Here is a 24,051-nt window from a genome sequence, read left to right on the forward strand (position 1 = left end):
TTGGGGGATAGATTTCCTTTGATCATTTGATCATTTTCCATCTTTTTTCTTTTACCATGATGGGATCATGGCATAAAATTGTACAGCCTCCTTTTTTTTCTATAGCATCAAAACTATACCAATTAATTTTTAACTACAGTGAATATAAATTATATACCATAATTTATTTAACTTTTCTCAGTTACTGAGTATTTCATTTGTTTCTGTTTAGTATAATTAAAAAAAAAAAATTGAGGTGAACATTTTTATATGCTGATCTTTTTCTGCATCTGCTTGTTTCCATAAAAGAAATTATTGGAAAATGAGTTTCTGAGTCATTTTGACCATAATGAAACTTTTAAAAAGATCTTGGAAAGTATTGCATACAGTATTTTAGTGAGTTAATACTGTTGTTAACTTGTAAATTGTTTGCTTATTGATACTCCAAGTTCAGAGTATTCTGGCCATTCTGTAATCTACAATTGGATGAGACTCCTTTGCCTCTGGCAGCATTTTATACATTCCTGTAACCACAGCACTTATCAATATGAATTTTTTTTTAACCTCCATTTCTCCTATTAAATTCTGAAGTGAAAAGCAGAACTTGTCTTATATTTTGTAGCCCGAGTACTGAAGACAGTAATGCCAAACAGACGCCACCACTGAGAATAGTAACACACTTATCAACACCAAGGCACTTTTCAGGTCAATCACCAGAAACAGTAACTGTCTCACTCTCAATTTCCCTTTTGTGAACCAGAATAAAGTTTTGCACACTTGACAGAGGGAAGCTGTCAAAATTAGAGAACTATCTTAATCTCAATCCAACTCTAACAAATCCTCAGGTTATCGTTTTCCCAAGTTCCAAATTGCCTTTGTTTATCCTGTTGCCATTCCTGTTTTTCATTTTGTCCAGCAGATGAACTTATACCTGCAATGTTTCTTCATAATTGTGTCATCTTACCCCAAGTCACTCAACAAGCTGGGAAATGATACATAATTATTACAAGGCTCACAGAAGTCTCTTCCAGTTGCTTAGTTACTATCTTCTGCATTTCTTGGGAACGTCACTTGGCACAGTATATGATGCTAAGTTTTAATGAATGCTGAACAGTCACTGTATGCTAAATATCAATAAATATGATTTACATAAAGAAGTGAAGATCTCTACTGCCTTCATTACAGCTCCATTTTTATATCTTTTAGCATCAGCCCTAAAAGTCAGGATCTTCAGTTTTAAAATAAGATCAGTTCCATAACATCTGAATAGCTCTTTTTTTTAAGATTTGCTTATTTATGCGTACAGGAACTGGGGTACAGGCCAGAGGTGTGGGGGATGAGAGGAGTCACCAGAGACAGAGTGGGGAACAGAACAGGCAGATCTACTGAAATACACTGCTGAGAGAAGCAGCAGGCAAGTCAGGAGAGGTCTGCTGAGCCATGTGGGTAGCTCCCTGGCCGGGGATCGAGCTCATGCTGCGGTGGCTGCGGACAGCCTCATAGGCTGTCTCTTAATCCCTTGCGCCACCAGGGAAGCCCTGAATGGTTCTTTGTGCCATGGTACTGGGTTGGAGAGAGTCTGTAAAAGCAGGGACCACCCTGCCTAGTGTGGCTTAAGGATGCAAAGGCCAACTTTGCTTGCTGATGCCATCCTCTCTAACTAACAGGGTACCTGAAATCCTTACTCGGCCATCCCTTTGGGAATAAAGCCTTAAAATCTCATTTTGTGTCTGATAAATGGTATTTGGAACATTCATTCACTGTTCTCTAATGGCACAGAAACAGTATATCTGATCAGCCAGAACCATCACCTCTCAAGGCACTAAAGCAATGGTAAAGCACAGGGTAACATCTTCACTCTCTACAACTCTGGAGGACTTGAGTGAAAGGAGAAAAGCAAGACAAGGCCAGCTGTGGGAGGGAATCCATCCAGGAGCCATTGAGGAGGGCCTGAGGCTCTTAGGGAAAAACCTAGGGGTACCAAGTGCATAAAGAATCAGTGAAAAATGTAAAATCAGTATAGAGAAGACTTACCTAAGACCTAATGTCCTCCCACTTTAACCTCCTCCCAAATGTAGTTTGCAATTTTGCCTGGATACACTTCTGTGTATAAAGGACTAAACAGAAGAGATGAAATTTTTAAGTCACCCATCTTCTTTACTCTGAAGGTGCACATTGAAATAGTGTGAAAAGAAGAAATAGAGCAAAGAACTTATCAGGAAATAAAACACTTCTACTCTTGCTAACAGTTTTCTCTACTCACAAATCTGTCTAATTGATTAAAAATTATTTGAAAAGAAGAGTAACACCCATAGATGTTTGTTATTTGAGCAAGATATGGTTAGAAGTGTCATTTATAATAGTGGAAAATGCAACACAACCTAAATGTCCATGGTGTGACATTAACTATTAAATTTTGCTTCCTACAATGGAATTCTATGAAGTCATTAAAATATAGATGAATATATACCAGACATTATAGAAAGCCATGAAATACTGGGAGAAAAAGCATATAACCGAATGCATTATTTGATCCTATTTACGAAAAACTATGTATTCCTGTGAAAATACATGCAAAGTGATGTCTCTAGGCATATTCACAACTAGACCATGTTAACAATGTTTACCTCCAAAATGCAAAACTTAGTTGATTGTTTTCCTGTTTTTTTTAACTTGTCTGTTTTCCCCAAAAGCAGTAAATGCATATTCCGTCTTTAAAAAAGAACAGCCAAAGTAAATCCTTTACCTGATATGCTTTTCCCTCTACTAGTCTTTGTCTAAATCATGGTGATTTGCTAAAACAACAAAAATTGTAACGCAGAATCCATGCCTGTGCCGGAAAAGAATCCAAGCTGCAAGACGCCTCATCCATGGTGATTAGACCAGGAGATGAAACAGTGGTTCTAGTGCAGGAAAATGCAACTTAGAAATTTGGCATTCTGTATATAATTTTAGTTCTTAAGCTAAAAGGTATCAACTAGTATAATTTCTTGCCTTTGTGCTTTAAACATATTATCCTCCATTTTATTTAACTTAGTTTAAAATTATGCTGACGGCCTCCCTGGTGGTGCAAGGGGTTAAGCATCGTACTATGAAGCAATCCACAGCCTCTGCAGCACGAGTTCAATCCCCGGTTGGCCAGGGAGAAACCACATGGCACACGAGACCTCTCCAGTCTCGCCCATTGCTCCCCTCAGCAGTGTATTTCAGTTAGTCTGTCTGTTATGTTCCCCACTCTTTCTCTGGTGAATCCTCTCACCTCCCACATCTCTGGCCTGTACCCCAGCTCTTGTATGCATAAATAAATAAAGCTTTAAAGAAAAAAATTATGCTGACTATCCTGCTACTTAAGATACCTTATGTCCAGTCACTGGGCTTCTTTTTTTTTTTTTGAGCCATGCTACCCCTCTGCCTTTATCCACCCTCTCTCCCTAGGGTTGTGCTATGCAGTTAAGGGAGCTGTAATAAGCATTATGTTGAATCTACTTGCCCCTTTTAATAACTAAAACATTTTAAAAGATAGTATATCCAAAATGAAGACCATTGTCTTCTCCACTGAAAAGTATTTTTTCAAAGGTTTAAATTTGAAAATAAATACATATAACAAATATGTGTGTATATAACAAATATATATTCATTTGTTCATATATTTCATTTATTTGTAAAAAGGGAGAGTGAAATATTAAAACTTAAACCCAAACAGACCGACAGATGTATGGTTCATTTCTTTTAAGAAACCATAGAAAGAGGGCTTCCCTGATGGCTCAGGGGGTTGAGACGCAACCTATGAAGTTATCTGCAGCCACTGCAGCACGAGTGGGATCCTGGACAGGGAGCTACCCACATGGCGCAGCAGACCTCTCCTGACTTGCCCGCTGCTCCCTCAGTAGTGTGTTTCAGTCAGTCTCCCTATTCTGTTCCCCACTCTGTCTCTGGTGAATCCTCTCACCCCCCACGCCTCTGACCTGTACCCCAATTCTTGTATGCATAAAGAAATAAATCTTAAAAAAAAAAAAGAAAGAAACCATAGAAGGAGAACTCTGGCATGTGCAGCTTAGAGCCTTGTCCCAAGAAATGGGAGGTTCACAGTACCTGTGTTGTTAAACCAGATCCAGCCCTGTTACTGCCCACTCGAGAATCCAGGTTTCCCACTCCTCTGTCAGCGCCTTCTCCTGTGCATCATCCTCTCTCAAGGCGATCACGACAACTAAGCTCTGTGAATTAAACGGCATGATCGATCAACATAAATCTGAAGACCTACATTTCTTCAAAATTACTAAACATTGAGCTTATTTTGATTTGTAATGAAAGCCCTATACAACAAAATAGTTGAAAAAATCCCTCAATTCTATTAATCAATAAAGGGAAATTAATCAACAAATACTTGGATATCTGCTATGGCCTCAAGTTGACGAAGAGTCGGTTAGAGAGTTAGCAAACATGGAAGAGTTAAATTGCCAAATAAGCAATATCCCCAGAAACAGTTGAGAGAGGGAACCATTACTTAGACTTTAGTGATTTGGGGAGGCTTAACAGGAAACTCATATTGATGCAGAACCAAAATACAAAAGACCGCTGAGGAATTTTTTAATTATAGAGTGCTGCTTTTATGCCTAAAAAAACCATAAGATTATGAGGTAGTTTTGAGGGATAAAAGAAACATTAGGCTAAATTTAGTAATTATCTTCATAAGGGATGTTTTATGACCATTCTAATTCTCTGAGTAGTAGTTATTTGTGCACAAATCTACATAGTAGTTATTTGTGCACAGCATTTTGATGGCTATGATGAAAACATCCACTATCACACTACTCAAAGAACTCCTGGGAGAGTTTTAAATTTTAAGCATCAACACACTATAAAAACACAAAGAATTAACTAGAGTATAAACAATATAAATTATCTGTTTTATTTGGAAATATGAAGCTGACATGTTTGGCCATCCCCATTCAGTCAAAATGAACTAGAACAGCTCAGACAAGCAGATCTGGATTTTGATTTGAACTAAGAAAATTGAAATGGTTTATATCTATAATGCTTTTTATTTCCCCTTTCAAAAAAATGTAATGATATCTAATTTGCATAAAACAAAATGCACACATTTTAATTTAAAAAAATTTTGATGAGTATTGAGAAAACATGTCGGTGTAATCACCACTACCACAATCAAATACAGAACATTTCATCACAACCTCATCTACTCCTGATTTCCTTGTGCCCATTCAAGTTAATTTTCCCTAGTCCCAGGCAACCACTCAGATATTTCCTGTCACTATGGGTCATATATATCTTTCCTAATACTTTATAAAAATATAATTATATAGTCTGTATAATACTCTTATATAAGTCTCCTTTTGCCTAGCATATTGTTTTTGAGATGGAAGATTCACAAAGAACACATACAACTCAGCAGCAAGTAAAGAAGTAATCCAATCAAAAATGGGCAGAAGAGCTAAATAGATACCTTTTCAAAAGATTAAAAGTAAAATAAAGTTTAACACCTTTTATGATTATTTAAAATACAAGCAACACAACTTTTTAGTAAACAAGTATTTTTTAAAGATTTATTTATGCATACAAGAACTGGGGTACAGGCCAGAGGTACCAGGGTAGAGGTTGAAAGGATTCACCAGAGACAGAGTGGGGAGCAGAACAGGCAGATTGACTGAAATACACTGCTGAGGGGAGCAGCAGGCCCACTTCAAGGCAGGAGAAGTCTACTTCACTATGTGGGTTGCTCCCTGGCCAGCCAGGTATTGAACTCATGCTGCAGTAGTTGGTGAACTTGATAGTGCTGTCTTTAATCCCTGTGCCACCAGGGAGGCCCCGAACAAGTATTTGAAAGGAACTTTTTCTGACCTGATAAAGGAATTTAGCAAAGAACAAAAACAAACCAAAAAAAAAATCAGCCCAAGTTAATAATGATGATGCACCAAATGATTTACCCTAGTTGGCATCAAGGTGGGATGTTTATCTTCACTACCTTTCTTCATTTTCCAAAGGGTCTATCTCATGCAATGAAGTAAGAAAAATTTTCACAGTTTGGAATGAAAGAAGTGAAATATCCATCACCCCCCACAGGATATATTTGCATATATGGGTAATCCTAAGGAATGTTTAAAAAAGACCTTAGTTCTAAGAAGTGATATAAACAGGTTATATAATACAGGGTCAATAAAAGACCCTCTATTTTTCATACAAGCAACAAAATTTTGAAAATGAATCTTAATATCACTTCAAAAATATGCAGATGAAATACTTAAGGAAAAAAGTTGACAATGTAGGTCCTCCATGGTGGCACAAGGTATTAAGTCTCAGCACTATTAAGCTATCTCCAGCCACTGCAACATGAATTTGATCCCTGGCCAGGGAGCTGACCCACATGGCACAGCAGACCTCAGCAGTATGTTTCAGTAGATCTGCCTGTTCTGCTCCCCACTCTGTCTCTGATGAATTCTCTCACCTCCTGCACTTCTGGCCTGCACCCCAGTTCTTGCATGCATGCATGCATAAATAAAAATTAATCTTTAAAATAATTGACAATGCACATGCAAGACCTATATACTAAATTTAAAACATTTCCAAGCAAAAATTTAAAAATCTAAATAATTGTATCAATGTTCACAGATTCACAAACTCAATATAGATCTATAGATGCAATGCAGTCTCTATCACTGCTCCAGAAGTATTTTTGAAACTTAAAAACTAATTCTAGAATTAATAAGAAATTCCAAAGGACCTCAAGTAGTCAAAATATAAATATGAAAAAGAACAAAATTGAAGGGTTTACACTGCCTGGTTTTAAGACTTACTATGAAGCTATCATAATCAAAGTGAGAAAGAGTCCTGAAATATATTAATGCATTAGTGAATGTTTCATTTGATCAATTCATTTTCCACAACGGTTGCAAGATGATTGAATAGGGAAAGTATATTCCTTCGGACAAATGGTGCTGGCACAACTGGATAGCCTTATGGCTATATACAAAACAAACTTAGATCCTCTCCTCATGCCACAAACAAAATTAACTTTAAATGGTTTATGTACCTATAAAACTCCTAGGAGATATTTGCAATTTTTAAGATAAACAAAGACTTCTAAGGACAACAAAAGCACAAACCATAAAAAAAAGTATAAATTTAAGTTGGAATTTAAAGCTTCTCTCTTTCAAAATATAGCAGGAAGGAAACAAAAAAAAGCAAGCCACAACTGCAGACCATACAACAGATAAGATTCATTACTAGAACACACAGACACACTTTGACACTCAGGAGAATCTAAGTTAAAAATGGGCAAATCATTTTAAGAGCTATTTCTCAGTAAAGGAGTGCTGATAAGCACAGGAAAGGATGCTCAGTGTTTTTAGTCATTACAGAATTGGAAATAAAATCTATAACAATATTTACTACCTACTCACTGGAACAGCTGAAATTTAAAAAGATTGTCAATACTATGTGGCGTAAGTGTAACATTCATGCATTGTTGGTGGGAATATAAATGCTATAGTTTGGAAAACAGTTTGGCATTCTCTTATAGAGTTAAGCATATTTTCACCATACCAACCCACTCCTAGGTTTTCACTCAAGAGAGAGGTGAAAGCACATTTCTGCACAAAGACTTTTGCAAGAATTTTCATAGCAATTTTTCACAATAGTTAAAACAGTGAAAGAACAATCAAACTGTGGTATATCTGTGCAATGGAATATTATTAACAATAAAAAGAATAAACTACTGGTACACACAGCAATGTGAGTAAACCCCCCAAGTATTATGCTGAATAAAAGAAGCTAGACACAAAACAATATATATGATATAAATCCATTTAAATAAAGTCCTAGAACAACTGAAAGTAATCTACTGCTCTCGCTAAAAAAGATCAGTGTTTGCCTGGGTTCAGGCATGAAGAAGATTGATTCCTACTGACATGTTAACCAGTTTGATGTCATGGAAATGTTCTATATCTTGATTTTGGTGGTCATTACACTTATGTACTTATTTGTTAAAACTTATCATACAGTATATGTACAATGAATGCATTTTATTGTATTAATCTCAAAAAATTTACTCTAAATTTTTAATTATTTTAAATTGTTTAAATAGAGTAAAAAAATCTTTAAAATAATTTTAGAGCTGCTGCTCTTTTTTGAAGAAAAGGGACACAATGTTTCTATGTGGACAAAATATAATAGAACATTTTTGTAATCATGATTGCTTTGATCCTTGGCAGTGATTCTAACTTTTGAGTTTGTGAGTCCGATATGAACAAATCCTTTTAAGTTCTAAATGGAGGACATTCTTTTAAATTAAAAAAAAAAAGTTCAGCCTACTTATAAAATTTTTACTGCCAGAAAAATGGGCTAAGAGATTACCTTGTTCGATCCAGACAGAATGGACAACTTCAAAGTTCTCTCTAATTTCTGTGTGGCCTGTAAAGAGACATAACAGAAGAATGGGCCCTCTTCCTTTTGTCCTCTTAAGTAGCTAAGAATTAGAAAGGTGTCTTTCAGTAGCTAAATTGAAATTAAGTTTCTTATGCTTAATTTATATATATTACCTATATTAATATGTTATATAAATAACATGCATAGGACACCTTTTATGTGTATTTCCCTGAAAAAAATGGGAGCTTTTTAATGTAATGACAATATCTGATACATTGACGATATCTGATACATTGACTTATACAGACGATATCTGATACATTGACTTAAAATGCATTGAGTAATGCATTTTACTGAAATTTAGTAAAGAAAAACTTTAGTATTTTAAAATCAACAAGAAAATTTTACTTAGGACTATAATGTCAGACAGGAAATTGAGTGGCTCTAGTGTTGATTAGTGAAACAAGGTAAATTATAAAAAATTTAATAAAGAAAAAGTAAATTGGGGATCTGGCTGCCACCAGGGCAGACCATGGGTGCAGGGAAGTGCCCTTCTGACTTGCCATTTTAGAACAGGGATCTTTGCGTCCACTGAGACTCCTTGGAACAGGGAAAGGGCTGCCCCCACAGCCAGAGGTGTGCTGAAAAGCCCCACACTCCAGGCCAGGCCCTGTTTGGCAGGGAGTTGGAGCTCAGAGGGGGATCCAGCGATTTGGAGCCCAGCGAGCCATCCAGCCACACCACCTCCAGGGCAGTCTGTGGGAACTCAAGACACACCATTGGAATTAAACAAATACAGAAGGAGGAGATATTCTGTGACAGCGACCATTAACATATTCACAGAACCACTGCCCTACTGGACTTCTGGCATAACAGTATTTGACTCGATTGGACCACCAGTTTCTGACATCCCAGAAAGAGCACACCAAAAAGATGCTGGCCAGTACCAGCGATACAGTGTCCCAACGCATAGGACAAATTAGAAAACAAGCAGCAGGGAGAAGAAAAACTACAAACAACCAAGCAAGTCCTCAGGGAAATGACGTACCACAAAAAGAAAATCACCCACCAGAATGCAACAACAGTGACTTGGAAGAACTTCTGAGCATTCCAGAAAGAGAATTTAAAATTGCCATGATTAAAAAACTGACAGAGGGCCTCCCCGGTGGCGCAGCGGTTGAGCGCTGGGTTGCAAAGCTACCTGCAGCCTCTGCAGCGCCGGTTCGATCCCCAGCTGCTCCCCAGCCACCGGAGAAGGGTCCCACATGGCACGCAGACCTCTCCTGCCGCCCTCTGCTCCCCTCAGCAGTGTACTTCGGTCCTTCTGCCTGCTCTGCTCCCCGCTCTGGCTCTGGTGAGTTCTCTCACCCTCCCGCGCTTCTGGCTGTGCCCAGTGCATGTATAACCAAACAAACAAACAAACAAATAAATAAAGCATGCCTCTATAAAAAAAAAAAAAACTGACAGAAGTCATAAAGGAAAACAATGATAAGGGAAAAATAATCAACAATCAAAAGAATGAAATTGAATCCCCAAAGAGGGAAGTGAAAGAAATGGAGGAGATCAAAGGATTAATGGAGGAGCTAAAGAACTCTGGAAATAGCAGTGAAAGCAGAATAGATGAAATGAAAGAATGAATAAGTACTCTCAAAGACACTGAAATAAAAAGAACCAAAACAGAAAAGGAAAGAGCAGTACAAATGAAAAAGAATGCAGAAAGACTTTGGGAACTATCTGACTCCATGAAAGGAAATATAAGAGTTATAGGAATCCCAGAAGGAGAGAAGAGAGACCTAGGAACAGAGAAAATATTCAAGGAAATAATTGAAGAGAATTTCCCAAACATGAAGAAGGAGCTGAAAATAGACATACAGAAAGCAAGAACAACACCAAACTTCCATGATGCAAGGAAAAATACAGCAAGACACAAAATAGTAAAGCTCCCAAGAATCCTAGACAAGGAAAAAATAATGAAGTTGACAAGAGGGAAGAAACAGATAACATACATAACATATTAGGAAAACCAATCAGGATGACATCAGACCTCCAAAGAAACACTACGGTCAAGGAGAGAGTGGAGGGATATAGTCAACAGACTCCATGATAACAAATGCCAACCAAGAATACTCTATCCCTCAAAGCTTACCTTCCTCTATGAAAAAAGAATAGGACCTTCCCAGACAAACAGAAACTCTGGAATTTCTTCTTTTTTCTTTCTTTATTTATGTATTTATCTATTTATTTATTTTTATTTTTTAAAGATTTATTTTTATTTATTTATACAAGCACTGGGTACAGTCAGAAGCACGGAGGGTGAGACAATTCACCAGAGCCAGAATGGGGAGCAGAGCAGGCAGAAGGACAGAAGCACACTGCTGAGGTGAGCAGCGGGCGGCAGGAGAGGTCTGCGCACCATGTGGGACCCTCCTCCCATGGCTGGGGAGCAGCCGGGGATCGAACCGGCGCTGCAGAGTCTGCGGGCAGCTTCGCAACCCAGCGCTCAACCGCTGCGCCACCGGGGAGTCCCGAAACTCTGGAATTTCATTACGACTAAACCCCCACTCCAAAAAATACTACAAGGAGTCCTAAATCCAGAACCAACAGAGGGATGAATAAGAAAGAAACAAGACAAAAAAATCAAAATAAAAAAATCAAAATAAAAAAATAAATCCAGGGAAAAGACAAACAAAATGGCAAATACAGACCCTAACATATCAATATAAACTCTAAATGTAAATGGACTAAACTCTTCAATAAAAAGACACAGAATCGCAGGCTGGATTAAGAAACAAAACCCAACCTTTTTCTGTCTCCAGGAAACTCATTTAACTACAAAAGATAAAAATAGACTGAAAGTAAAAGGATAGAAAACAACCCTACAAGCAAATGGACCAAAAAAGAAGGCAGGAACAGCTATATTTTTATCAGATAAAACAGATTTCAAACTCAAAAAGGTAAAAAGAGACCCCAACTGTCACTACACTATGATCAAGGGGACAATACTTCAAGAAGAAATAACACTCATTAACATATACTCACCAAATGAGGGAGCACCAAAATATATCAGACAACTAGTATCATCTCTGAAAACAGACATCAGAGAAAACACATATATAGTAGAAGATTTGAACACACCACTATCAACAATGGATAGATCAATGAGACAAAAAAATAAGTAAGGACATTAAAGCTCTAAATAAGGATCTAGACTCCATGGGCTTAACAGACATCTATAGATCACTACACCCCAAAAACCTGAGTACACATTTTTCTCAATCGCACATGGATCATTCTCCAGGATCGATCACATACTGGGACACAAGACAAACATCAACAGATACACCAAGACTGAAATCATACCAACCATCTTCTATGACCATGAAGGCATCAAACTAGAAATAAATCATAAAAAGAAGACAAGGAACCCTCCCACCTCATGGAGATTGAAACCCACCCTACAGGAAGACCACTGGATTAATGAGGAAATCAAAGAAGAAATTAAAAAATAATTTGAGTTAAAATGACAAGGAAGACATCAATTTCCTAAATGTATGGGGCACGTAAAAGCAGTAATAAGGAGAAAATATCTAGCAATACAGTCTCACATCAAGAAACAAGAAAGAACTCAAAGAAACAACCTAATCTCACAGCTTAAAGAACTAGAAAAAGAACAACAAAAAACCCTAAAACCAGTAGAAGAAGGGAAATAATAAAAATCAAAGCAGAAATAAATGAAATTGAAACTAAAAAAAAAAAAAATCCAAAAGATCAACGAAACCAAAAGTTGTTTCTTCAAAAAAATAAATAAAATAGACAAACCCGTAGCCAGACTCACAAAGGAAAAATGGGAGAAAGCACAAATAAATGCATCACAAATGAGAGAGAAATCACAGCAGACAGCAGAAATCAAAAGAATAATCAGAAACTACTATGAACGGTTATATGCAAACAAGATTAACAATCTAGAAGAGATGGACAAATTCCTGCAACTTTATAATCACCCAGGCTAGATAAAGAAGAAATAGAACACCTAGGGCCTCCTTAGTGGCGCAGCGGTTGAGCGCTGGGTTGCGAAGCTACCCGCAGCCTCTGCAGCACTGGTTTGATCCCCAGCTGCTCCCCAGCCACTGGAGGAGGGTCCCGCAAGGCACGCAGACCTCTCCTTCTGCCCACTGCTCCCTTCAGCAGTGTGCTTTGGTCCTTCTGCCTGCTTTGCTCCCGGCTCTGGCTATGGTGAATTCTCTCACCCTCCCGCACTTCTGACAGTACCCAGTGCTTATATAAATAAATAAATAAATAAATAAATAAATAAATAAATAAATAATAAAAATAAAAAAAAAGAAATAGAACACCTAAACAGACCAATTACAAACAGTGAAATTGAAATGGTCATCAAAACCCTCCCCAAAAACAAAAGCCCAGGACCAGATGGATTCACAAATGAATTCTATCAAATATTCAGAAATGAATTAGTGCCTATCTTTCATAAACTCTTTCAAAAAATTGAGAATGAAGGGATAATATCAAATACATTCCACAAAGCCAACATTACATTAATACCAAAACCAAACAAGGACAACACAAAAAAAGAAAACTAAAGGCCAATCTCTCTAATGAACACAGGTGCAAAAATACTCAATAAAATTTTAGCTATCAGAATCCAACAATGTATCCATAAGATAATTCACCATGACCAAGTAGGATTCATTCCAGGGACACAAGGATGGCTCAACATCCTAAAATCAATCAGTGTAATCCAACACATCAACAAAAAGAAATATAAAAACCATATGATAATATCAATAGATGCTGAGAAAGCTTTCGACAAAGTACAGCACCCATTTATGATAAAGGCCCTTGAAATTCTCGGGATACAAGGAACATACCTCAACATCATAAAGGTCATATTTGGCAAGCCCATACCAATATCATTCTCAGTGGTGAAAAGTTGAAAGCATTTCCATTAAGATTTGGAACAAGACAAGGATGTCCACTCTCAATATAATACTAGAAGTTGTAGCCAGAGCGATAAGACAAGGAATCCAAATAGGGAAGGAGGATGTCAAACTATCACTATTTGCAGATGATATGATAATATACATAGAGAACCCCCAAAACTCCCCAGGAAAACTAATCAAACTAATCAATCAGTTTAGTAAAGTAGCAGGATACAAAATCAACACAGAAAAATCAGTAGCCTTCCTATATACAAACAATAAATCTGAAGAAGAAATCAAGAAAACCATCCCTTTTATTATTGAAACAAAAAAAAATCAAATACTTGGGAATAAACCTAACAAAAGAGGTAAAGGACCTATACAAAAAAAAAACAAAAACTATAAAACATTGTTAAAAGAAATAGAAGAAGACACAAAGAAATGGAAAGACATTCCCTGCTCACGGATTGGAAGAATTAACATTATCAAAATGGCCATCCTACCAAAAGCAATTTACAGATTCAATGCTTTTCCAATAAAAATTTCAATGAAATTCTTCAAATAAATAGAACAAATATTAATGAAATCCATATGGAGTCACCAAAACCTCCAAATAGCCAAAGCTCTCCTGAAAAAAAAAGAAAAAGAAAAAAGAAAGGAATGGAGGCATCACATGCACAGATTTCAGACTATACTACAAAGCCATAATAATCAAAACTGCATGTATTGGAACAAGAACAGACACACAGAACAATGGAACCAAATAGAAAACCCAGAAATAAACCCACAGATTTACAGTCAACTAATCTTTGACAAAGGAGCAAAGAATATGCAATGGAACAAAGGCAGTTTGTTCAATAAATGGTGCTGGGAAAACTGGGTCACTACATGCAGAAGAATGCATCTTTACTACTACCTCACACCATGCACAAAAACCAACTCAAAATGGATTAAAGAACTAGACATAAGACCTGATACCATAAAATATATAGAAGGAAATATAGGTGAAACACTACATGACATACACCTCAGTAACATCTTTAAAGACTCATCACCTAAAGCAGTGATAGCAACAGCAAAGATAAACAGCTGGGACTACATCAAATTAAAGAGCTTCTGCACAGCAAAAGAGACAGTAACCAAAATAGACACCCCACCGACAGGAGAAAATTTTTGCACACAACACTAATGATAAAGGACTGATCACAAAAATCTATAAAGAGCCGAATACTCTCAACAAAAACAAAGTAAATACTCCAGTCAAAAAATGGGCAGAAGAGCTAAAAAGAAACTCTTCCAAAGAAGAAATGCAAATGGCCAACAGGCATATGAAAAAATGTTCAGGGAAATGCAAATAAAGGAACTGCAAATCGAGACTACAATGAGATACCATCTTACACCAGTGAGAATGGCTCATATTAAAAAAACCAGTAACAACAAATGTTGGCAAGGATGCAGAGAAAAAGGAACTCTCCTGCACTGCTGGTGGGAGTGCAAACTGGTCCAACCACTATGGAAAGCTGTGTGGAGATTCCTCAACCTACTAAAGATAGAGCTTCCATATGACCCAGCAGTTCCACTCCTAGGTATTTACCCAAAGGACACAGAATCATTAATTCAAAAGGGCACCTGCACCCCTATGTTTATAGCAGCACTATTTACAGTAGTAAGCTATGGAAACAACTCAAATGCCCAAAAATAGATGAATGGATCAAGAAAAAGTGGTACAAATACACAATGGAATATTACTCAGCAATCAAAAAAGATAAACTCATGCAATTTGCAGCAACATGGATGGAGCTGGAAGGGATCATGCTCATTGAAATAAGCCTGAAAGTAAAAGAAATATACCGGATGGCCTCACTCATAGCAGGAATTTAGAAAACCTAAATGAGGGAGCAGGAGAGAGACTAATTATAATAAAGTAAAAATCAAAATCAACAAGCAACTATAAGCCAGACACACACTACGGGGTGGGGATGGGGTAGGAGGGATTATGGTCAAAATAAAGGGGGTGGGAATTGTATGGGGACTATAGCTGAGATGGAAAGGCATACATTGTGCAAAAATGAAAAATTATGTAAAAATATATATACAATAAAATATATATAAAAAAAAGAAAAAGTAAATCTACCTGACAGGCACTTCTCTGTGTGTGTGTTTATATACTTGTGTATGTGTTTATGTCATAGCATCCCTATCATTCTGGAAATGATATCAGGAGGAGGCATGGAAGGTCCATAGAGAAGTAGGAGCAAAGGAAATGATACCTATCTGGGTAAAAATAAGACTCTTCTCTTGAGTTCTTTAAAATGTGTTGTTCTTTAATATATGTTTGACATTATTTAAAATATGACATTATATGATAGATTTTTCAATTTTCAAATATTATTAATAAGACAATAAGACAACTATGACTCAAAATGAGGAGGGTAAAAGACATAAAGTGGCAATGTTTCTACATTCCAATTGCAAAGGTAAAGTTCTTAGTAGACTGAAAAGTTAAGTATGTATATATAATTCCTAGAGCTACCACTAAAAAAAAAAACTACAAAGAGATAGTGTGAAAAATAAATAGTAAATTAAAATAAAGTCACAGAAAATATTGAAATAATGCAAAATATAAAGAAACAGAACCCACAGGAAACACATAGCAAACAAATAATGATAGCTCTAAATCCAGACATATTCATAATATCTTTATAAATGCGACGTTCTAAACACAATTTGAAGACAGATTTTCAAAACAGATTTTAAAATGAAACAATTACATGGGGTCTACAACAACCCACTTCACATATAATGATTAAAGTAGGTTAAAAGTAAAACTATGATGGAAGAGATACCAATCAAATATTAATCAAAGGCCAGCCGAGAGTGGTTATATCAGCCCCAAAATAGACTTTAGAACATAGAAAATTACCAAGGATACAGACAGATATAACGCAATAATACAAAGGCAGTTCTTCAAGAAGATATAACAATCCTACATGTGGATTAATTTTTTTTTATTTAAAGATTTATTTATTTATTTATACTAGCACTGGGTACAGTCAGAAGCGCGGGAGGGTGAGAGAATTCACCAGAGCCAGAGCGGGGAACAGAACAGGCAGACCTATGAAATACATTGCTGAGGGGAGCAGCAGGCGCAGCAGGAGAGGTCTGTCGCACCATGTGGGACCCTCACCGGCGGCCGGGGATCGAACTGGTGCTGCAGAAGCAGCAGGCAGCTTCACAGCTCAGCGCTCAACTGCTGCACCACCAGGGGAGGCACCATGTGGATTAATTTTTAATTTTTTTTATTTTTAAACAACATTTGCTTCCCCCCCCCATCAGATTGAGTCCCCATAGAATTTCCTTCCCCAAGGCACCCGAACACCATCACCACTGTCCTCTGTGCTCCTCCTTCCCTCCAACTGATCCCTCTCGCTCCTCCTCCCCTCAGTATGTCTCTGATTGATAATTGTCTGTTTTTGCTTTGTTGTGTTTTACAGTGTTATTTTTTTTACACTCATGTCTTATTTGGTTCCCCTATATTCCTGTTATAAGTGACATTAACCAAAACAGAGAGACACCCCACTGATTGGGAAAAAATCTTTGCACTCCATTCAACTGATAAGGGACTGATTGCAAAGATTTAAGAAGAACTCACACGGCTCAACAAAAACAAAATAAACAATCCAGTCAAGAAATGGGCAGAAGAGGGCCTCCCCAGTGGCGCAGCAGTTGCGCACTGGGCTGCGTAGCTGCCCGCAGCCTCTGCAGCGCCTATTCGATCCCCGGCTGCCCGGTGAGGGTCCCACATGGCGCGCAGACCTCTCCTGCGGCCCGCTGCTCCTCTCAGCAGTGTACTTCGGTCCTTCTGCCTGTTCTGTGCCCCGCTCTGGCTCTGGTGAATTCTTTCACCCTCCTGCGCTTCTGACTGTACCCAGTGCTTGTATAAATAAATAAATAAATAAATCTAAAAGGAAATGCAAAAGGGCAACAGGCACATGAAAAAATGTTCAACATCCCTTATAATCAGGGGAATGCAAATCAAAACCACATTGAGATACCACCTTACACCAGGAAGAATGGCACATATCAAAAAAACAAGCAACAACAAATGCTGGAGAGGATGTGGTGAAAAAGGAATCCTCCTACATTGCTGGTGGGAATGCAAACTGGTCCAACCATTGTGGAAAGCTGTCTGGAGGTTCCTCAGTCTACTAAAAATGGAGCTACCATATGACCCAGCAATTCCACTCTTAGGGATCTACCCAAAGGACACAAAAACATTGATTCAAAAGAACACCTGTATACCTATGTTAATTGCAGCACTATTTACAATAGGTAAAACCTGGAAACAACCCAAATGCCCAAAAATAGATGACTGGATTAAGAAGATGTGGCATATAAACACAATGGAATATTATTCAACAATCAAAATAAACTCATGCCATTTGCAGCAACATGGATGGAGCTAGAAGAATTATTCTCAGTGAAATAAGCCAGAAGGAAAAAGAAAAATATCAGATGATTTCACTTCAAACTGCAATATTAATGACACTAAAAGCAGAGCTAAAGAAAGTCATAGACAAACCACAATTGTAGTTGGAGATTCAACACCCCTTTCTCCATTATAAAGCTAGTAGGTGGACTGTCAGCAAGGATCTAAAGGATCCTTGATATTTATGTTACTCTCCAAGCAGCAACAGCAGAATATACAGAATATACATCTTTTTTTTTAAAAAAAGATTTATTTTATTTATACAAGAGCCACGGTACAGGCTAGATGTGCGGGAGGGTGAGAGGATTCACCAGAGACAGAGCGGGGAACAGAACAGGCAGACTGATGAAATACACTGCTGAGGGGAGCAGCAGGCGAGACAGGAGAGGTCTGCTCGCCATGTGGGTTGCTCCAAGGCCGGCAGGGATCGTACTGGCACTACTGAGGCTGCGGACAGCTTCATAGCGCTGCGCTCAACCGCCTGCGCCACAGGGAGGCCGAGAATATACATTCTTTTCAAGTACACGTATTCTAAGATGGACTGTTCCCAAATTGCTCATTCATGTGGCAATTGTATGGGGACTATAACCAAGATGAAAATGCATACATTGTGCAAAAAATGAAAAATGATGTAAAAAATACATAAAATAAAATTTAAAAAAAGACAAAGAAGCCATTTATCAGTGGTAAGTTAGTTAAGTCATACTGAATTCAGAAGTCAAAGAAATGTGTCCAGAGAAAACACAACTAGCTTTTTGGGAAAAAAATTACTCAGAGAGTTGAGGACATTGTAAGCAACATCAATAGCCAATTGAAAAACAAACCAAATGATTTCAAGTGGTTTTCCTTGTTTTATTATAGGTCAACTGATAGTTCTGTTAGGTTGTTGTTTTTTTTCCACAAGGTGGCAAGGCCAGGTCTGAAGTCCCTAACATTTACTTCTATGAATGATCTATGTGGAACAATTATAATTAAGAATATATTTAAAGAAATTGGGAAAGCCCTACAGTGATGTACTGTTGTACGATGTTTCAGTCCACAACATATTGTGTATACCACAGTGGTTCACATAGACAGCCTGGGAGTATATTAGGCAAAACTATCTAAGTTTGTGTAAGCATACTCTGTGACGTTTGCACAATGATGAAATCTCCTAATGACAGACTGTTCCTTTCATTTAAGGAACAGATGACTATTACTCAGGATATCTTGAACTAGAATCTGCTACAACATGCTACAACTGATGGTGATAAAAGTGTAAGTGGAGAAGAAAAAGGCTTAGTTGGATAAATTTGCAAAGATTTTGGAAATGTGAAGTATTTAAAGACTTTATTATATTCATTGTATCACTCACCAGCAGGTTCTTGTGAGAAAAACTTTTGACCACTATGTGTTTTTTGAATTAGAAGTGTCAACAGTGAATGGTGAACATGGACTTGATTCTTTAGCCTCATGAATTTTCACCATAAATAGAAGGAAATCTTTGCCATACCCCCCAGTATTTCAGTGGTTCTAGCAGAGGTGAAATTTTATTGAATTTTCTTTTTTTTGGTTCAGGGTCAAGATGGAAATTTTTTCTGAATTAAGTCTTTCTTCATCCACTATTATTAGATGCTAAATGAGCTTGTTAAGAAACAGGTGATGTTTCTTAATGAATTTTGCCTAAAACATTTAGGCAAAACTGAGTCTATATACAAAACTTATACTGCAATAAAGTCATATGGATCACAAATACTGTTTGAGTCACAGATAATGTCAAGCTGTTTTATTCACTTTCTATGCTGCCATAAATTAAAACAAAAAGCAAGGTATCCATCCCACATAAATTTGCAAATAATATATTTTCCAAGCTCAGGTTACAGTCTCAGCAGTGTATGTTGAAACTCAGTGCAAGCACAAAGTCCCATATTGCAAAATCCATGCAATTATGTAGTTGAGAAGCTTCCACTTAACCTTCAATTGAGTCATCAATATATAATGTGATAACAAACTAAAAGGCAAATATCAAAGAAAGATTATAATAGAATTCTATAAAAGCCTCAAGTTATCTAAAATATCAATTAAAATCACATGCTCATGAAAGATATTAGTATTCAGCAGTACCTATTTGGATAAGACATTTTCTAGTCATGTAAGTACCTACGTAATATCCTCAACTTTGCCCCTTTGCCTGTAAAGCCTAAAAGATTTGCTATTTGGCCCTTTGCAGAAAAAAAAACAAAACGTACAGCTTCTGATCAGGAGAACTATGGGTGTCTGAAAGATACATGGAAACCTCATTAAATGTGACATTGAAAGATTACTTGCTAGGGAAAGTTTTGTTAGATACAAAGATTATTCTGATTTAGCAAAAATAAAGTCTCATCTGCAGTCATATCACTTTAATCAAAAATAGAATTGGACCTGAAGCTACATCTTTCTGCTACAAACCTAACAGGTGCAATTTAATTTCAGTAAACAGTGACATCTGTCTCATATCACTGTTGCCAGTTTGAATTTCTATTAGTTTTATAGTTTTGTTTGTATTACATTTGTACATCTTGCTATGGCTTCAGACATATGTAAGACTTACCCTCATAGTTTATATCTAATATTATATTTGCTCATATATATAACATTATTTTTTTTAATCTTAAGTTACAACTTTATATCAATTTTTTTTCTTAAAAGGATCCAATTAAATACTAGATTTGAGAAACACTGCCTTCAGTCAAACTTCCCCAGTATGTGAACATAGATGAGAACCCCTAAATCCTCCCAGATGTATTTTCATTTGTTGAAAAGGAACACTTTGAACACACATAAGTCTGTCTCTTCCTAAAGTGTTAAAAATTAAATGAAATATTTCTTACCAAGTGGGCATAGAAAGAAGAGTGTACAGAAGAGGTTACATTAGGCAGATGACTTAACAAAAAGTTTGATATAACCTCTTCAAATGCACAAATTCTTAGAAGTAACGTGCACAGAATCACCTGGAAAACTTATTTAACATGCAGATTCCCCAACTTTTCTCCAAAAGACTCTACTCAGTAGTTCTAGGATGACTTCTAGTAATACTCACTTCTAATAAACATCTCAGAATATTCTGATCTGATGACACATGTCTGATGACATGTGAACTGCCATATTTTGCCTTAATCGTTCCTGATTTTCAAGGCCTTGTTCTCTCTTTCACTTTAGGACCCAAAAGATCTTTCTTCAATCTTCAGGGTTATTTTTTCTACAAGAACGCCCTACCATAGAGGTGTGATATGAAGAAAAGACTGATCCTACCTTGATATTTTATTGTTATTTTAAGTCCTAAACTAGTTTGCAGAACAAACAGTAAATTGAATTTAACAGTGCCTTGAGATATCTGGATTGTAACTAATAGAAGTAAATCAGATTTAAAGATTTAACTCCCAGTAATGAAACTTTCTGTTGAGAAAATGTGACCAAGACTCATTCTCATCAACCTGCTTATCTTTTTATGGACTTAAATAACATAAATAATTTCAATTTGAGTGTTTTTCTGAAATTTCCACTGAAGGTTCAAACATACAAGAAAAAGCACTTGCTTCATTGCCTATAAAACAGATGAATGCCTTCGTTTTTAGATAAAAATCTTTAGTCAAGCACATCTTTAATGGGCACGTACGTTACCTACATTAGTGTAGAGTCTGTTCTGCTGAAATAGAAGTCTCAGTTTTAAAAGCACTAAAAAACTGGTGACTCTAAAAACTTAAAATAACCAAGCCACCTAAAATTCAGGCCACTTCCCAGTATGCTAGTTTTGCTGAGGAAACCAGAGTATTAACATATGATTTTAAACAAATATCTTTGTACATGTTATCTTCTAGCATGTACTATCTTCCATGAAAAAACAATATATTTATTAGAAATGAAGGATTTTACTTAGAAAGGAAAAAAAAATTAGTATTGGAAAAATACAGGTCAAGGCTTACCTGATAGTGAAAAGCTCCAGGGCAGTGAATTTCGTCTCAGCTCAAGTCCTGTGTTGATGTGACCAGAGGAGGCCGGGGTTCACTGCCCGGTCTCCTCACCCGTGAACCTAGAATAACAACACACCCTCTTTTATGAAGGAATGATGAAGTATAGAGAACAAAATGATGGCAGCATTTTCCCAATTTAAAATACATAAGCATAACCTCATTGTTTCTGGTAGTTCCCACACAGTCTTCAATAACTCTTTGCCATTATAACTTTTAATAGCTTGCTTAGTCTCAATTTCAATGGTTTCTCTTCAAATCTGTAGATTCCCTAGTTTTATCTCCTAGCTATAGTCTCTGTGGGTGAAACCAACCCCTCCCACTAAACTTTCTGACAAACATCACTCCTGAACCCCAGATCTGCCTTCCTAGCAACATCTGGCCTTCCCCACACAGGACTCACCGCCATGCCTCTGGCCACGATGCCTCTGGACAAGCCTGCCAGTCAGCCAGCGATCAGTGGGGTGGCCACAGTGGCGCTTGCACAGGATGGAGGGCACTTCTCTCCCTGACTCCCACCCATTCCTCCCAGGCCAGCCCTGCACACATTGTAATAATGCCCCTTGTGTGTCATACTTATGTCATCACCCTCCTTGGGGCATATGTCACCTCCTAACTTCCTTGAGATTCCTACTCATCCGTACATAATGCAATTCAATAAATGAAACCCCAGTAGTTATTAATCGTTGGGCTTGCCATTCCTCAATGGTTTGGATTGTAAGTTTGGGTTGAAGAGAGGAAAAAGAATGCAACTTTGTGAATCCTATAGTGTTCTGACGACTTTGATCTCCATCTTGAAGCATCGATTTCACAGACACTTAATATTCAACTCCACAAGATTTTTTCTACCTAAATGGATTTCCCATGTCCTTAATCAACAAAAATTTCACCACCAAACAAAAACCATTGACAAAAAACTTTGGTTTATCTTAGCATTTGTCCTTATTTCATCATAATGCATATTTGGAAAGGCCTTTGTAGGTGATTCATGATTGTGTATTAATGTACCACTAATGAGACACTGGGGATGGATCCATTCCATATAATGAAATTTCTGGATAAGTCAGTGGTGCAGCGAGTTGAGCGCAGTGCTGTGAAGCTGTCCGCAGCCTCTGCAGTACGGGTTCGATTCCCAGCTGGCCAGGGAGATTCCCACATGGCATGGCAGACCTCTCCTGTCGCGCCCACTGCTCCCCTTAACAGTGTATTTCAGTCATCTACCTGTTCTGCTCCCTGCTTGGTCTCTGGTGAATCCTCTCACCCTCCCGTGCCTCTGGCCTGTACCCCAGCTCTTATATAAAAATAAATAAATCTTCTAAAAAAATTAATAAAAATAAAAAATCATTTAAATACATTTTTAAAAAAATAAGTGAAAATATATACTTAAAGATCAGTCCCAGGCCTCCCTGGTGGCACAAGAGGTTAAGGCACAACCTATGAAGCAATCCGCAGACACTGCAGCACGAGCTCAATCCCTGGCCAGGGAGCTACCCACATGGCGCAGCAGACCTCTCCTGACTTGCCCGCTGTTCCCCTCAGCAGTGTACTTCTGTCAATCTGCCTGTTCTGTTCCCTACTCTGTCTCTGGTGAATCCTCTCACTCCCCACACCTCTGGCCTGTACCCCAGTTCTTGTATGCATGCATAAATAAATCTTTAAAAAAAATTAGTCCTTTGAAAAATCTCACCATTGTATTATTTGAAATAATAAAATCAAATATTTCAGTACTTAACATCATTGACATAAAAGATGTCTTTCTAAAATATACAGAAGCCTGACCTTTCATACAATGGAAACATAATTTAACTTTCTCATTAGATCTTCAGATCATTGTTAAGAGTATTCATTATTGACTATTGTAGTAATCCTGTGGTTAGTTCTTTCAATTCTTGTCACCCAACATTAGATTGCTAGATGATAATTCATGTTATTATTTTAACTGCTGAGCCCTTCTAAATTAGGCTTCTAATTTCCTCCAAACCAGCAAACCAAACATAAAGAAACTTCCAGGCCTCCCTGATGGCTCAAGGGGTAAAGATGCAACCTATGAAGCTGTCTGCAGCCTTTGCTGCATGAGTTCGACACCACCCCCTCCAGCAGGCCAGGCAGCTACCCACATGGCACAGCAGACCTCTCCTGACTTGCCCACTGGTCCCCTCTGCAGTATATTTCGGTCCATTTGCCTGTTCTGTTCCCCACTCTGTCTCTGGTGAATCCTCTCACCCCGCCCCCCACACCTTTGGCCTGTATCCCAGTTCTTGTATGCATAGATAAA

General features: G+C 37.5%; 1 protein-coding gene across 2 annotated transcripts in view; it reads right to left on the reverse strand.

Moving 5' to 3' along the window:
• CCNY (cyclin Y) overlaps positions 1–22,314 on the reverse strand; it is a 205,585-nt gene extending 183,271 nt beyond the window's left edge. Inside the window, exons 1-4 of one of the 2 annotated variants that reach the window (XM_054694995.1) lie at positions 22,180–22,314; positions 21,732–21,838; positions 8,350–8,406; positions 4,072–4,193 (exon numbers count right to left, since the gene is read on the reverse strand). The gene's annotated coding sequence lies outside the window, so the exon portion shown is untranslated. The remainder of the gene's footprint in view (positions 1–4,071; positions 4,194–8,349; positions 8,407–21,731; positions 21,839–22,179) is intronic. The other variant, XM_054694994.1, reaches the window with a different exon arrangement.
• Between the last annotated feature and the right edge of the window lie 1,737 nt (positions 22,315–24,051).

This window comes from Talpa occidentalis, unplaced genomic scaffold (assembly GCF_014898055.3).
Source record: "Talpa occidentalis isolate TD23 unplaced genomic scaffold, MPIMG_talOcc4v2.1 talOcc4.14, whole genome shotgun sequence".
Classification (NCBI taxonomy): domain Eukaryota; kingdom Metazoa; phylum Chordata; class Mammalia; order Eulipotyphla; family Talpidae; genus Talpa; species Talpa occidentalis.